Genomic DNA, 16277 nt, shown 5'->3' on the forward strand with positions numbered 1-16277 from the left:
AAAATTACAGCCTTAAACAAGAAGCCATCTGTCTTCCTTCTCTATAATCAAGGCAAGGGGAGTTGTTTTTCTTAGTGTAGTCAATATGGGAGCATTTCTCTCAGATTATAAAAAATCTTTTTGGCTAGTGTAGTTATTCCTTGTAGTAGCTAGTGCTTATTTTGTAATTAAAACTGCAGAAATAGATAAATACGGAACAGACTGTTACAGTTCTTCAGGAAAAAAAGAAAAAGTATTTCATTTCTTTGGAGGTCTCTTTCCAAGACCTGGATGATAATGTTGAATCTAATGGAAAGGGAGCACATTCCATTGTGCTTAACTGAGCTGAACTCCAACTTTCCCTTTAAGGGTTAATGGAACTACCTAGTTCTAAGGTTCTGCAAGGTACTTTGTAAATATACTAATTATATATGTATGTCCCATATATGCATATGAATGTGATGTTTTAAAATTATGCCTCATCATTAGCATGAGGGAAACTACACTCCTGAATTTGTATTCTGTACCTTCTAAGAACAAGTCGCTTTCCCATCCCCCTCACACCCAAAGAAGCCTCATAAAAGGAGTGATTTAGAGGGGGCCAAAATACTGTTTCTTTTCATTCATTCTCATAAACAAGCACACACAGCATTCAGTGAAGTTAAACTCCTGAGAATTCTGAAATCTTGAGATTTCTTTTCCCCCTAGCCAGTGATCAGGGTACTGCTCTCACCACCAAGAGGTGTCAGGAAGACAAGCCACTTGGGAACAAGTTAGGGTTTTGTTGTTGTTGTTGTGAATCCTCACCCTAGGGTATTTTCTCCATTGATTTTTAGACATAGTAGAAGGGAGAGGGAGAGACGGAGAGAGAAACATCTGTTTGAGAGACACACATCAATTGGTTGCCTTCTACACATGCCCCAACTAGGGGTCCTGGATTGAACCCGCAATCCATGCCCCTGACCAGAATCCAACCTGAGACCACCCCCACAAGCCGATGCTCTAATCACTGAGCAAACTGGCTAGGGCTAGGTCTTTGTTTGTTGTTTTTGAGAAAAAAGAGTTTTTAAAAATAAAAACTTAGCTAAGCACAGCATCTGCACTAACCAGGATAAAATTACAAGGTCTATCAATCTTGGTGCTGCAGGGTAAAAGCGGATCACCAGCTGAGCCAGCCAGAAATGCTTCCCAGTGGTCTAGTATTGCATAATTGGCCATGTGAATTCCAGGGTTTCCAGCTTCTGATGGAGGGCTTGGTGCTGGTCACTCATCGGGGGAAGCACTGTGCTAACGGTCTTTCCGACAACAGTAATAAAGCCTGACTCATTGTTCACGTGATTTCAGGTTTTTGCGTAACAGAAATATAAATGCATCTACATGTGTGTATGTCTATAACTGCTCAGAATAGACCTCTGGTTTAAAAGAGGGAGGTGGGTATTTGGTGCTTTTGCTGTGTTATTTACATTTTAGCACATACTGTGTTCACAGCCGCATCCCACAAGAGCACATTTGCTTATGCAGAGCCCCAGCTTCCAGGTCTGCCTCACAACTTCCTCCTTGAGGCATTCACATATCACTCACCCCTGGGAAATGCTCCAAAAGGGAAAACTAATTGTAACTAAGGGCTGTAACTGTTCATTCACTTCCAGAGAGGCAGGAGCAGGTCTCTATTCCAGAAGATGGAAATATATCTCAGCCTCCCAGTTTAGCCCTGAAGTTAGAAACCCCTGAAAAGAGCTTCCCTGAACTCGGGCATATAGCAGAACATGACCACATTGTTCCCAGCAAAACTCAGGTGAGAATCATAAATCCTTAGCTCTGCAACTTGGCTTCTGCCCACACTTGTAAGTTGATGTTTCTCCAGTGTTAATGAACAACTCTGACTTTTATTTATGGTTTCACTTAGATTTTCGTTACAAGATCAGAAGATTTGTTAAGTTCTCCAAAAATGCTTGCAGTGAATTTGTGTTTAGAGGGATATAGCATTCCCCTCTTACTTTTCTGAACAACATTTTTTATCTGTAGTTATCCAGTATTTTAAATTGAATCTTTCTTATGAACTAAGTGTGTTTGATCAAGTATCACATATGCAAACATCAGTCTTTGGGGATTTGAGCTGTTTTTTAACATAAAACGAGTGTTGTTTTTTATTTGGGGTGGTGGGGCAAAGAAGCAGGGGAGGGAGGCAGGATTATGAATGTTCATTTGAGGAGAGACAATTTATAAAGTAGGGAAATCTGTTTATTTAACAATATAGTTCTTGAGCTGTTACAATGGGCCAAATACCTAGCTGGATACCTGGGATTCAAAGGTGAATGAGAAACATTCCTTGCCCTTAAGTCATTTATATTTTAGTGAGGCGGAAAGACATTTAATTCAAAAATTAGAGCAAAGATTAAATGTAATGAGAGGAATGAGTCCACAAACTATATAAGCTCAGGGGAGATCCACAGAGATTGATTCATTTTGTTTATAAAAATGGTACATGAGGTGTTTTGCCTGTTAACCCTTATATTCTTACTTCCATTCAACAAGTCCCGCTGTATACCAAAAGCCTAGGAAAGAGCTTGGTATACAGGAATGTGTCATAATTATTTCTTCAAGAAATACATGAATTTTATCAATAAGTTCCTAAGAATTTAGATTTGTTAGTACATAAGAATGTCTCAAAGAAAGCATTATCTGAGCTATTTAATGATTGCTTTTTTTCAATGTTTGGCTTTTTCTGTAAAACATCTGGAATAATATATATTTATTTATATAATATTGGAAATATATAGAAGGCTTTTTTAAAAAAACACCCTGTTCCTAGTGGCTTAGCAAAAAAACCAGATAGGATTAACTACATAAAACCTTTTTAAATTCTAGGTGCAAAAGGTGCCATAAATAAATACAATGGACAAACAGATAAATAATACTTGCAAAGCAATATAGAAAAGGCTTGCTGTTATAGACTCAATGTTTGTGTTCCCCAAAATTCATATACAGTAAAACCTCGATATAATGGGCTAATTCAGGTGTCCGTTAAAGGTGAAAGTCTGTTACATAATAAAGTAGGTTTTCCTAGTGCATATGTTAAAAATTGACAAATTAGTCTACCTATTTTTACTTATGTAGGCACGTTTGTGTAATTAAAGTTAATTATGTATGAAAAGTTTAATTTCACAGAAAAGTTTTCTATGTGAATTACTGTAATTTTAAATTTATACTGAATAGGTCTAGTAAACATGTGCATTCACCAGTCACCAAGAGTAAACAAATGCACACGGCTGGGCCATGGCTTAGCGCACATCAGAACATGGACAGCAGATGTTAAAACTGCTACAGAGCCTGGCCAGTGTGGCTCAGTGGTTGAATGTGGACCCATGAACCAGGAAGTTGTGGTTTGATTCCCAGTCAGGGCACATGCCCAAGTTGCAGGCTCAATCTCCAGTAGGGGGCATGCAGGAGGCAGCCAATTGATGATTCTCTCATCATTGATGTTTCTATTGCTCTCTCTCCCTTCCTCTCTCTGAAATCAATAAAAACATTAAAAGACTGCTACAGAAAGTCACACCATGCAGAACCAATTACCTACCGCCTGTGATGTGGTATGATTATAACATTGTTTAGGAGTAGTGACTCTTGGATTTAAATATGTAGACTATAGTTGTAGATATATACTATTTATGTCGGTGCAATTACTACAGTGTATTTTCCAATATAATGGCCTACTCACTAAAATTTGTTTAACCTTTTGCACTCGGATGTCGAGTGTGACTAGACACGGTTAGCATTAGAATAAAGGAATCGAGAAAAAAGCAAGCGAGTGCAAAGGGTTAAAATAACAGTGAATTAATAACAAAAAGTAACCAGTTAATCTATATATATGTGACCGACTGGACGTATGTCCGACCAGTCGGTACATATGATGCGCACTGTCAATTTCAAGATAAACGTTGACTCACACATGCATGATACATATAAAGCTCTCGCTGGTGCCAGGCGCATGTGTGTGTTTCAATCTGTCATTGTTGATCGTGAATTTGGTTGTTTTTGTTGACATTCAGTGTGAACCACATTGTGATTTATTCATTGACCATCCGACCGACCGACCGGCCAATACATATGATGTTTACTAGCAATTTAAAAATAAACGTTGACTTGCACATGCATGATACATATAAAGCTCTCGCACCAATCGCATGTGTGTTTTAATTTTATAATGCTATATTATATATACTACTAGAGGCCCGGTGCACGACATTAGTGTACTTGGGGTGGGGGGGTCACTCAGTCCAGCCTATGCCCTTTCGCAGTCTGGGAGCCCTCGGGCGATGTCCAACTGACGGCTCCCACCACTGCCACTGCCTCTCGCCAGCTGTCAGTCCAGCTTGTGGCTGAGCGGTGCCTCCCCGCCCCCCGTCCTGTGGGAGCGCATTGACCACCAGGGGGAAGCTCCTGCATTAAGCGTCTTCCCCCTGGTGGTCAGTGCGCATTATAGCGATTGGTTGTTCTGCCGTTTGGTCGATTTGCATATTAGTCTTTTATTATATAGGATTTTGACATGTAATTTTTTTCACTAATGTAATTACTGCACGAATCTTTCTTCTAATTAATTTTCTTTCAATGTGCAGAAATCTGTGCACTGGGCTGCTAGTTTAATTATAAGCATTTAAAAATTAACAGGGTTTTGATTTTCACATATAACATATGGGCCTGAAATTTTGTCTGTTAAATCCAAAGTCCATTAAATTTAGGTCCCCAAAATCAAGGTTTACTATATTGAAATTCTAACCCCCCAAAATGGGAGTGTTAGCAGTTGGCTCTTTGGGAAGTGCTTGAGTTATGAGGGTGGAGACCTCATGCATGGGATTAGTGCCTTATAAAATAAGTTCCAGAAAGATTCCTCGCCCCTTTCACCATGTGAGGACACAGCAACAAGTCAGCAGTCTGCAATCCAGAGAGGCCTTACCAGAACTCAAGCATGCTGGCACCCCGATCTTGGACTTGCAGCTTCCAGAACTGTGAGAAATACATTGATGTTGTTTATACGTCACCCAGTTTATGGCATTTTGTTATAGCAACCTGAGCAGACTAAGACATTTATTATTCACTAGAGGCCCGGTGCACAAAATTTGTGCATGGGTAGGGTCCCTAGGCCTGGCCGATGATCAGGGCCGATCGGGGCCTTACGGCTGCCGGCTGAGGCCTCCCTTCCCCAGGTGCCAGCTGCCAGCCAGGGCCTTCCTTCATTCCGCGCCATCTCCTGGTGGTCAGCACATGTCATAGTGAGCGATTGATCTCCCAGTCGAACTCCTGTGGGGACAATTTGCATATTAGGCTTTTATATATATATATATAGATAATATTAAAAAGCTCCTATTTTAAAAAACAAACAAACAAAAAAATGAAAACTTAAAAACTCCATAGAAAAATGGGTAAAGCACATAGCAGACAAAATTCATGGTGGAAGAAATACAGGGACTCATAAAATGTGAAATGCTGCTCAACCTCACTAATAACAAAACTGTAAGTTAAAAATCAGGAGCTTTCATCCCTCACCTAACAAGTTGGCAAAGATTTAAAAGCTTGATAATATTCAGTGTCAGAGAATGTCACAGTATTCTATGCTATTGATGGGGATATCATTACCTCTTTCTGAAGAGGATTTTAAGAATTTATACCAAAAATTAAAAGGTGCATTTTTTTTTTAACTGCTGCAATTCTTCTCCAAGGAATGTATCTAACAGCAATACATTCTTGTTTTCAATAAGGAAAACTTGGGGGAAAACATAAATTCTATAAATAGAATATTGGTTAAATAGGAAATACTATACAGCTATTAAAAAGTATGAGGTCAATGGGTATTAATTGAAAGAAAGATACCTACAATACACCTTTGACTGAAAAAAGCACTTTACAAAACAGTATCGTGATGGAATCCTGTTTCAGTGAATAGTGTGTGTGTGCTCGCACGTGCGAATGTGCGAAAGATCTGTTGAATGTTCCAGTTACCTATTGTTACATCACAAGTGTAGAAGAGGTTGTGAGGAATACTGTATATATCACTCTATTGGAGCAGTTACCTTTGGAGAGGAGATGGGGGTAAATTGGAGTGAGATAGAGCAAGACAGATTGGAGACACTTTCTGAAGTATAGACTTCTGTATTGTTTGTAGTTTTGACAAAAGCATGTACTGGTTTTTAAACTATATTAAAATACCGTACTTTTATAAAATGACTGATGGGGGAAGGAAGTTATCCCCAAATGACTTATTAATCATGGTGAAAATATGCAAAGTATCCAGAGTACAGAGAAAGCAGAGCGCCGTTAAATGTGATAGTTAGGAAAGGTTTCATGAAGGAAGCAGCATTGAGCTGGTCCTTGATCAACAGGAAGGTTTTCAATACGTGAAGATGGGGGGAGAGGGTGGCAGAGTTGTAGGCATAAAATGTCATAAGCAAGAGTAAAGTCTTAGAAATGAATAAGATCTGTTGAATGTTCCAGTTACCTATTGTTACATCACAAGTAAAGCAAAACTTGGTGACTTAAAACTATCATATATTATCATCTCTCACAGTTCTGGGGACTGAGTAGACTCAGGTAGGTAGGCAGTTCTTACTTGGAGGCTATCATGTGGTTGCAGTAAGAGAGGGATGGGGCTGGAGTCATCTCAAAGTTTCCTCACTCCCAGGCCTCGTGGTTGATGCTGGCTGTTGGCTGTCAGCCAGAATACTTACATGGAGCCTTGCCTGGTGGCCTGGGCTTCCTGGCAGCATGGTGGCTGGGTTCCAAGAGGACCAGGTCGACACTGCGTCCTTATCTTTTATAGCCCAGCCTCAGAAAGCAGATAACATGCCTTTTGCTATAGTCACAGCCCCACTCAGATTCAAGGGAATGGACTGCAGATGCTACCACCACCCATCATCCCCAGTGGAAGAAATGTCCATGTCATATCATGAGAAGAGCATGTGGGATGGGTGATCTTGTCGTGAGCTCTCCAATTTGCCACAGTTCCCAGCACTCTCTGAGGTCTCTTCTGACAGGAGCCACCTTCTCCCAGCTGCGTTACCCCCTGGCTCCCAGAGGCCTTGGAGTTTGCACCTCCCACACAGGAGAAGAGCAGAGGATTTGGAGGTCACTATGCTGATAGTGGGGGGGGGGGGGGGGTGTAGAGGAAGGCTAGATTAAATAATAAAAACAGTAGGTGCTCCTGGCTGGCATGAGCGTTGACCTATGAATCAGGAGGTCCTGGTTCGAATCCCGGTCAGGGCACATTGAATCTTTCTCACCATTGATGTTTCTCTCTTTCTTTCTCTTTGAAATCAATAAAAATATATTTTAAAAGAAAGAAATAAATAAAAACAGTAGGTGCTAGAGCTGTTGCCCCTACGCATTAACTCTGCTGCTCAATTCAGAAAAATGATGCCTAAATATTCTGCTCAAAGCATTCAGTCTTTGGATGCCCTCAATGGGCCTCAATTCTTATAGGACCAGATGTTTCTATGCCTATGCCTGGCAGGAAATTACTAGGCCATAGTAGGTCATTGAACTTGTTGAGAATACCAACTAATATCAGTTAGTAATCCCAACCACTTTGGGATTACTAACTGATATTTCTCCAGCTGAATGAAGGGAATAGATTACCTGGGAATCAAGCCTGATTTGACCACCAACTCACTTCCCAATATTCTGTTTCCTAGTGTGGTGCTGCAGAACAAGATGAAGGGAAGTGGGGCAGTGGCGGCTGTGAGGTCTGGCTGGACTAGCAACAGTCATTCCCAGCTTCCCTCAAGTCCTGTTAAAAGATTTCTGTCAGGCTATGAAAATGGTAGCATTAGCCTGGTGTTTAAAGTAGTTTCCCCATCCCCAGCTATTATTATTTTATTGGACAAACTGTTGAAATCCACCTGCTCTTTTTCTCTGAGCTCCTTTCTCATTGGCACTAGACAGAGTCATTTTCCCTAATACTATGTAATTTAGTAGAGGCTGTGTCAATTGTATAAAATATTTCTAATCTCCATAATGAAGATGTTGCTGTTCTGACAGCTTTGCTCTCTTACTCCTCCCTCTCAGCTGGTTACAGGGATGTAGAAAGACATTTAAAAGGAGTGCTAAAGTAAAAATGACATGCTGTTCCCCTCCCTAAGGGCCATCTCATGGCTATCACCAGCCTCCCTAGATTCCCTCCTATAGGGTCTTATTTATGGCTTCTTCAGGAAAAGAGACTATGCCAAGGTTCTCCAAACCATCCTCTCTCCATTCCCATAAAAAGTATATCCTTCCTGGCCAGCGTAGCTCAGTGGTTAAACATTGACATATGAACGAGGAGAGGTCAGGGCACATGCCTGGGTTGCGGGCTTGATCCCATGTTGGGCGTGCAGGAGGGAGCTGATCAATGAGTCTCTCTCATCATTGATGTTTCTCTCCCTCTACCTTTCTCTCTTCAATCAAAAATATTTTTTTAAAAGTGAGGCTTAGAGAAAGGAATGAAATCAATAAAAATATGTTTTTTTAAAAAGTATGTGTCCATCCATAAAAAAAAAGTATACCCTATTTTCAGTTTGGATTTAGAGAAAATCCAGATTGCCCCTTCTTATAACTTGCCTTGAGGTCAAACATAAATTTGGGTCAAACAATTGAATAACCAAAGTTAGAGGTGAGAGGGAAATTTAGAGGTGAGAAGTAACTGAACGTTGAGGTTGGTGGCAAGGCACCTTTAATTATGTACTCCGTTTTCCACTAGTTTTGGGAAAAACAAAGAGACAACGATTCACCAAGATTGACATATATTCAACCTTTTCCTCCTGCCTCTTGCTAGACTATAAGAAGTCTCACTTTATCCTCACAATAATTCTATTAAGTACAATCTTTTATCACTGTTTTAGAGATTAGGAAAATGAGGTGTAACAAATCATCTTGATAGACTGGATTATGTTGTTACAATAAATTTACCCTCAACTCTGAGTGCTTTACTAGAACAAATGTTTATTTCTCCTTCACAGTTTGTATGACACAGCAGTTGACCCAGTTGGGGACAGGTGGGATGGTAGTATCTGCTCCACATAGTCATTCAGTTACCCAGGCTTATGGAGACTCAAAGATATTTTAGCTGCATCCTGTGTAACTTGAGGTCTTTCAGCTTATCAGAGAGAAGGAAAGGAACGGATAATTACCCATGGATTTGACACCTCTTCAGCCCAGAAATGACACATTCTTTCGGTTGCATTTCATTAGCTACTATTAGTCACGTATCCTCATATAACAGTAAGGGGAAGGAACATAGAAGAAATGGGATATATGGTAAGCATTACTATCACAGCTTTACAAGGTAATCATTTGCCCACCAACACATAGCTATTAAGTGGCAAGATTGGCATCTAGACCGAAGCTATCTGACTCTTAGAGCCCATGCTCTTAACCATTGCATTTTCTTCTCATAAGTTCATCATGCCATTTGGGGGATAGAAGTGCCCATGGTGTGGAAGGCAGCTGAAGCATCAGAGGTACATCCCTGGCCTTGACACAGAGATAGGTTTGCATATCCATTTTGCCACTGACTTTGTTGTGAGACCTTGGGCAAGGCCCTTAGCCTCTCTGCTAAGAAGAGTTTTACCATCTAGAAAGTAGGGATGAATAAAACTCATTTAGATAATTATGAAGATTTAAAGAATGGGAAACTTCTTGACATACAACATCCCCTTAACAAATGTTTAAGCCTGAATTCTTATCATTTCTTCCTCCTTCCCCTCTTTCTTTCATACAAGTGCCTTCCAAGGATGTAAATACTTCCATAGTGAGACCTTTCATTCCAAGTTCTTGTTGAAATTTGGCCAGAGGAAAGACTTCAGTAACCTGATCCCAACACTTCTGGCATTGAAGTTCTGATTATGTTACCAGTCCATTTTCCCTATCAGCAATTTTCTTCATGTGTTGCTTAGCACAATTCATTCATGACTTCAGGTGAAAGGAAAGGATAATGTCACATTAGAATTAAAAATTGTGGCTTAAGAGCTGTTTTGCTTTTAAAAACACTGTAAATATTGGTGCCTCTCTAGGCAGCAAATATCAAGGCACATTAATATGGAGTTAATGCCAATGCCTTCAGGTATAAACCTGTTTATCATTGCAGCCTCTTCTAAACTCTGAAAATAGGTCCTTTATGTTATTTTAATGTTATTTAGAAAAAAAAAATTAAAGTGACCAGGTAATAAGAAAAACAAGTCTTATTTGTAAGCTTAATGGGCTTTTATCTCCTGGGAAAGGACAATTAATGATTTCCTGTGGGAAGGTGCATAAATTCTTTCAGAAGGCCCCTGGGTAATTGTTTAGAAGAGTATTGGTAGAGATAATTTACAATTTTAGGAGTCAAGATTCAGGGCAAAAGTAATGAGCTTCCCTGAAGCAAGGTTCCTTTTTCAAAAGGAGCCTGAAGCGCCACAACTTTTATTTCTTACTTAGCCTTTCTTGTTAGCATCAGCAAACCAGCATCCTGACACACGGGTTGCAGTCTTGGACTCTGGCATCAGACAAATGTGGGTTTGATAACCAGCTCAGCAAACTACTGGCTGAAGGACCTCGTGCAGGTTACGTAGCCTCTGAGCACCTGTGTCCTCATCTGTGACATTGCATCGTGATTATTAAATGAAGGATAGCACTTTGCAAGGTCACAAATGGTGTACCTGGCATGTTTGACACCTGGAACAGATCGTTTTTAAATTCACTCCTTTAGACAACATTATTTTCAGTAATGATCGTTTTCTTAATTTGTCCTTTAGTTTTAAAGTAATTAACAATTTAAAAGAATAAATTTAACATTTAATATCTAAATGTGCATTTTGTATTGAAGGGCAGCAGAATTTGTTCCCCCAAAATATGCTTCTTTGGCATAGTGATTATTTTAACCTAATTCTTTTTATTTAATTTAAGTTTTTTATTGTTTAATGTATTACATAAGTCTCCTTTTTCCCCCATTGACCTCTCCCTGGCCGTCCCCAACCCCCAGCACATGCCCTCAATCTCCCCCCGCCCCAACCCCCCAGGTCTGTGTCCATTGGTTATGTTCAAATGCATGCATACAAGTCCTTTGGTTAATCTCTTACCCCCTTACCTCCCGCCTTCCCTCATAGGTTGGACAGTCTATTCGATGCTTCTATGACTCTGGTTCTGTTTTTGTTCATCAGTTTATGTTGTTCATTATATTCCACAAACGAGTTAGATCATGTGATATTTATCTTTCTCTGACTGGCTTATTTCGCTTATCATAATGCTCTCCAGCTCCATCCAGGTTGTTGCAAATGGTAAGAATTCCTTCTTTTTTACGGCAGCATAGTATTCCATTGTGTAGATGTACCACAGTTTTCTAATCCACTCATCTGCTGATGGGCATTTAGGCTGTTTCCAAATCTTAGCTATTGTAAATTGTGCTGTTATGAACATAGGGGTGCATATATCCTTTCTGATTGGTGTTTCTGATTTCTTAGGATATCTTTCTAGAAGTGGGATTACTGGGTCAAATGGAAGTTCCATTTTTAATTTTTTTGAGGAAACGCCATACTGTTTTCCACCACCCTGAATGCGCCTGATCTCAGAAGCTAAGCAGGGTCGGGCCTGGTTAGTACTTGGATGGGAGAACTAACCTAATTCTTTTTAAAGAAACAGCACACACAGGGCAAGCTCTGAAAACCAGGTAGAAGTTACCCTTGTGTAAGAGACACCTGTATAAGGGAAATCTCTGTTTGTAAGGGTGTCTCCCTCACTGTACTGGGAAGAGGGGATGACCAAATTCCTAGAAACTCTTATCAAGGAAGAAGGTACTGGCAAATCTGCATAAAAAACATACCCTTGTTTACTGTGCTTTCCTGGTAACCCTCTACAAGTGGCGTCCCAACCCCCAACATCTTTCTTTTGTCTTTAGCTGTAGATGATATTTGAGGTGGTGACTTTGGCCATTTCAGAGTTACTCACGTTTCCTGGGTATCTCCCATGTATACAGGAGATATAACATGCTATTAAACTTGTTTGTTTTTCTCTTGTTAATCTGTCTTTGTATTACATGGTGTCTCAGCTAAGGACCTAGAAGAGTAGAGGGAGAGTTATTTTTCCTTCTCCACAGTTTGAGCTGAAATATACACTTACTAAACAATTACACCTTGCAGTTTTACTGTTTTAGGTTTAAACTTTAATTTAAAAAACAAATTGCCCAACCGATGTGGCTCAGTGATTTAGAGCCAACCATCATCACCAGTTTGATTCCTGGTTCAGGGCACATGCCAGGATTGCGGGCTCAATCCCCAGTAGGGGGCATGCAGGAAGCAGCTGATCAATGTTTCTCTCTCATTGATGTTTCTATCTCTCTATTCCTCTCCCTTTCTCACACACACAAAAAATCAATTAAAAGTGTTTTTTAAAATTGTCACATAGAATGTGATTGAAGTAAAGTAATCCAGTTTTGTTTCTTCATCTTTAGAACCACTGTGTTATCATGGTTTATTTATATTTACAATTTAAATGTAGGGACAGGTCCTACCACAGGGGTTGGAAACACGAACAAATTCCTTAAGTGAACTTGAACAATTCCTAACCATTATGAACTTACTCTTGAAGCAAACCCATGAAGCTGTATCCACATGTGTCAGGGTTGACTGTGTATCTAGGGGTTCTCTGGATTAACTTCCATCAGAATACAATGTTTATTAAGAGATAAGTAATAAACTTTTGCTAATGTGAAGTACTATATATACATGTTATATAATAAACTTATACACTTATAAGTTATATATACATAATATGTAATACTAGAGGCCCAGTGCATGAAACTCATGCACTGGGTGGGAGGGTCCCTCAGCCCAGCCAGCACCCTCTCGCAGTCCAGGAGCCCTCGGGGGATGTCTGCCTGCTGGCTTATGCTCGATCCCCCCAGCAATCGTGATCAGGCCTAAGCCAGCAGTCAGACATCCCTCTCACAGTCCGGGGCTCTCGCAGTCCGGGACACCTCGCTCCTTACTGCTGCATGCAGTGGAGGAGGGAGAGGCTCCCGACACCACCACTGCTGGTAAGCTCGCCAGCCGTGAGCCCGGCTTCTGGCTGAGCGGTGCTCCCCCTGTGGGAGAGCACTGACCACCAGGGGGTAGCTCCTGCATTGAGCGTCTGTCCCCTGGAGGTCAGTGCACATCATAGCGACCAGTCATTTTGGTGTTGTACCGCCATAATGGTCACTTAGGCTTTTATTACATAGGTATATACATATTATTAAAACAATGATTTTGGGAGTAAGAAGATGGCTGCCGATGGGAAGGCAGACTGCAAGATAGTGTGTGAGCGAGAAAGCAAAGGGAGAGTGTGTGGTCGCACAGGGAGTGTTTGTTGGTGAGTTGAGGGATAGATATACTCCAGGAGACTGTGGGGGACTGTCGAACGGGGCTTCCCTGACCAGGCAGCCCCCACTGTTGCTGGGTCCCCTCCCAGAGCGACCCGCTTGGATGCGGAGACCGCGCCATCTTGAAGGGGAAAGTGGATGTTATCGGAAGCCTGAGAAGCCCGTGGAATCTACAACTACGGCACCCATTGAACAGCTGAGAACCCGAGAACACCGATCCCCAAGTGCCACAAGCACGCGGATTCAGAGGAGCTCTACACTCCCTCACAAAAAGGTCAGATTTCGCCTGGGATAGGGTGAGGTCTGTGTTCCTGGCAGGAGAGAGAAACGTGCGCATGGCAGGAGCTGGAGACCTGGGGAAGTCTGCGCCTAGAAAAATCCGTGGCTGTTGGGGCTAGCGTGATCCGTGAATGTGGAAGGGGGTCCGCAGAGCTGCTAACAGAAGGGAACTCTAAAAAGCAACCCATTTTGATCTGGGCACAAAAGGACAGCCTAAAAATTTTAAAAGTGTGCCGGCTGCTTAGACCCAAGGGGAAAAAAGACTGCACAGACTTGCGCGCAGCCCTGGAGTTCGCACTCTTACTCTGACTCTTTTTTTTTTTCCCCCTCTTTGAATCCTTGCTTCTGATTGCTGGGCCCAATACACAGGATCACCCAATTGGGGACACTCTAAGAGACTGCAGGAGAAAGTTGTTTTTCTGGAACCTGGGGATCAGAGTGGAGAATAACCATCAGAAAACCAGTTCTGGGGCAACACACTCCCCCAAGCCGGTATTGGGTGCCACAGGGAAATCAAACCTAAACACTAGCTAGAGAGGACCTATAGACCCGGAGGTCAAGCCAGAAACACTGCCACCCAGGGGTTGAAGCACAAATCGACTCTTGTGTAAATGTAAACACAAGTAAACTGCCTGCTTAAAAATCAGGACTGGCTTACCACACTGAGGAGCAGTGGAATGCAGGGAACTTCAATACTGTCCTAACTAGGAAACAGGCGTGCCAAACAGAACAGTAGAGTAAGTGAATGACATTCACTACTGCACATTTTTTTTTTCATCTTTTACTTAAGAAACTAATTTTTTTTCTTTTTCCCTTACTTGATTTTACCTTTTTAATTATTACATTTTTATTTTCAATCAGTATTATTACTACTACTATTTTACTTTTTTAAAAAAAGTGTCATTTTACTTTCTATTTATTTTACTTTGGGATTAGTGTTCTACATTCTATTTTCATCTTTCCTTTAGCATCATTTTACTCTATCTCAACTTTACCTTTATGCCAACACTCGCTTCCTCACTTTTCCCCTTTTGTTGTCTTATTTCTCTTACCCTATTTCTACTTTAGATTTTCCCTATTCCTTCTTTTTACCCCGTTAAAATTTCACCCTACTTATATATCTAATTTCCAATCCCCTGCTCCAAGTCCATACACACCTCTCTCTTCTCTTTCATCACTATCCAAAATTTTTTTCTCTCTGTCCTTTTGTTGTTGTTTGCTTCATCATTGATTATATCGATTTTTTTGTGCTTGTTTGTGAGATTGTTTTGCTTTTTCATTTTGTTTTTTTTTTGTTTTGTTTTTGTTTGTTTTTTGCTTCTGTTTTCTCCCGCCTCACTTGATATTAGTTGTTATTTGTAGTTTGCATTCATCTCCAGGTACTTGTTGCTGGCATGTGTTGGGATTAGTGGCTGTTCTATTGGCGTTTTCTCCCCATATATATTGTTTTTTCCCCTCTTCTTTTTTATTCTCTCTTTTCGCTTACTTTTTTTCCCTTTTCCCAATTTCATTTTTGCACTCTTTTATTTTTTTCTCTCTCTTCTCCTTTCTCTTCTGTCCTCTAATTCGCCTTACTCTGGTGGTCACTTTTACTTGGGTTTATTAATATCGTGAATACATTTGTGTTCAGTGCCTTGTGCGTTGTACCTTGTTGTGTTGTATTTTTGTGCCTTTAAATCAATGCAGGAGAGAGAGAACTGCATAACCAGACACCCGGAGAAGAGAGATCATGGGGAGACAAAGAAACAGCCCGCATATGAAAGAAAAGCCGGCATCACCAGAAAAGGAAGTAAATGACATGGAGGCAAGCAACCTGTCAGAGAAAGAATTCAGAGAAATGTTCATAACGTGGATGAAAAGAATGGAAAACAAATTCAACAATATGTGTAAGAACCAAGAGGAAATGAAGAACCAAGAAGAAATGAAAAATGACATTGCTGCTGTAAAGAACTCAATAGAAAGCATCAAGAGTAGACTAGAAGAAGCAGAGGACCGCATCAGTGAGCTAGAAGACAAGGTGGGGAAAAATACACAAGTAGAGCAGCTTCTAGAAAAAAAAATTAAAAAGCAGGAGGAGAGCCTAAGGGAACTTTGGGACAATACGAAACAAAACAACATCCACATAATAGGGGTTCCAGAAGGAAAGGAAACTGAGCAAGGAATAGAAAACCTGTTTGAAGAAATAATGACAGAAAACTTCCCTGATATAGGGAAGAGAAAACCCACACAAATCCAAGAAGCTCACAGATTTCCAAGCAAAATTACCCCAAAAGACCGACGCCAAGACACATTATAATTAAATTGGCAAACACCAATGACAAGGTAAGAATCTTAAAAGCGGCCAGAAAGAGACAGAAAGTTACCTACAAAGGATCCCCCATCAGACTAGCGACTGATTTCTCAACAGAAACACATCAGGCCAGAAGGGAATGGAATGAAATATACAAAGTCATGCAAAGGAAGGGTCTGACTCCAAGAATACTGTACCCAGCAAGGCTATTAATCAAAATTGAGGGTGAAATCAGGAGCTTCACAGACAAAAAAGGACTAAGGGAGTTTATTACCACCAAACCAGCAATGCAAGAAATGCCAATGGGTCTGCTGTAAAAAAAGAAAGAAAGAAAGAAAGAAAGAAAGAAATAGGAAGTGAAGAAGGAGC

The 16277-nt window shown here is 40.7% G+C and overlaps 1 protein-coding gene across 1 annotated transcript in view; it reads left to right on the plus strand.

Moving 5' to 3' along the window:
• ABCA1 (ATP binding cassette subfamily A member 1) overlaps positions 1-16277 on the plus strand; it is a 330657-nt gene that overhangs the window by 1418 nt on the left and 312962 nt on the right. The window contains exon 2 of the mRNA XM_079790446.1: positions 1629-1774. The gene's annotated coding sequence lies outside the window, so the exon portion shown is untranslated. The remainder of the gene's footprint in view (positions 1-1628; positions 1775-16277) is intronic.

The sequence above is a fragment of the Cnephaeus nilssonii genome (genome assembly GCF_951640355.1).
Source record: "Cnephaeus nilssonii genome assembly, chromosome: 14".
Classification (NCBI taxonomy): domain Eukaryota; kingdom Metazoa; phylum Chordata; class Mammalia; order Chiroptera; family Vespertilionidae; genus Cnephaeus; species Cnephaeus nilssonii.